The following is a 400-nucleotide window of genomic DNA, read 5'->3' on the forward strand; positions in this document are numbered from 1 at the left end:
CCCCTCTCTGTAACGCCTCCAATGGCGAATTTTAATGAAATAAAGAAGTTAGCTTCCTAACCACATGGTTCTGGGTTTAGTTCCACTTCGTGGCACTTAGGGCAAGTGTCTTCTACTATAGCCTCGGGCTGACCAAAACCACGTGAGTGGATCTGGTAGATGGAAACTGATAGAAGCCCGTCGTATCCGCAGTCAAATGACTGAAACAAGTAAAAGATCAAAAGAATAAAAGAATGTATGTGTGTGTGTGTGTGCGTGCGTGTGTGTGTGTGCGTGCGTGTGTGTGTGTGCGTGTGTGCGTGCATGCGTGTGCATGTGTGTGCACGTGTGCGTGTGCTTGTCCTCCACCACCATTGACAACCAGCGTTGATGTGTTTACGTCCCCGTAACTTAGCGGTTC

At 48.5% G+C, this 400-nt stretch overlaps 1 protein-coding gene across 1 annotated transcript in view; it reads right to left on the reverse strand.

The window, feature by feature from the left end:
- The window catches only part of LOC106880211 (uncharacterized), a 127,962-nt gene that overhangs the window by 126,238 nt on the left and 1,324 nt on the right, over positions 1–400 (reverse strand). The gene's annotated exons all lie outside the window — the stretch shown is intronic.

The sequence above is a fragment of the Octopus bimaculoides genome, chromosome 3 (genome assembly GCF_001194135.2).
Source record: "Octopus bimaculoides isolate UCB-OBI-ISO-001 chromosome 3, ASM119413v2, whole genome shotgun sequence".
In the NCBI taxonomy this organism is placed as follows: domain Eukaryota; kingdom Metazoa; phylum Mollusca; class Cephalopoda; order Octopoda; family Octopodidae; genus Octopus; species Octopus bimaculoides.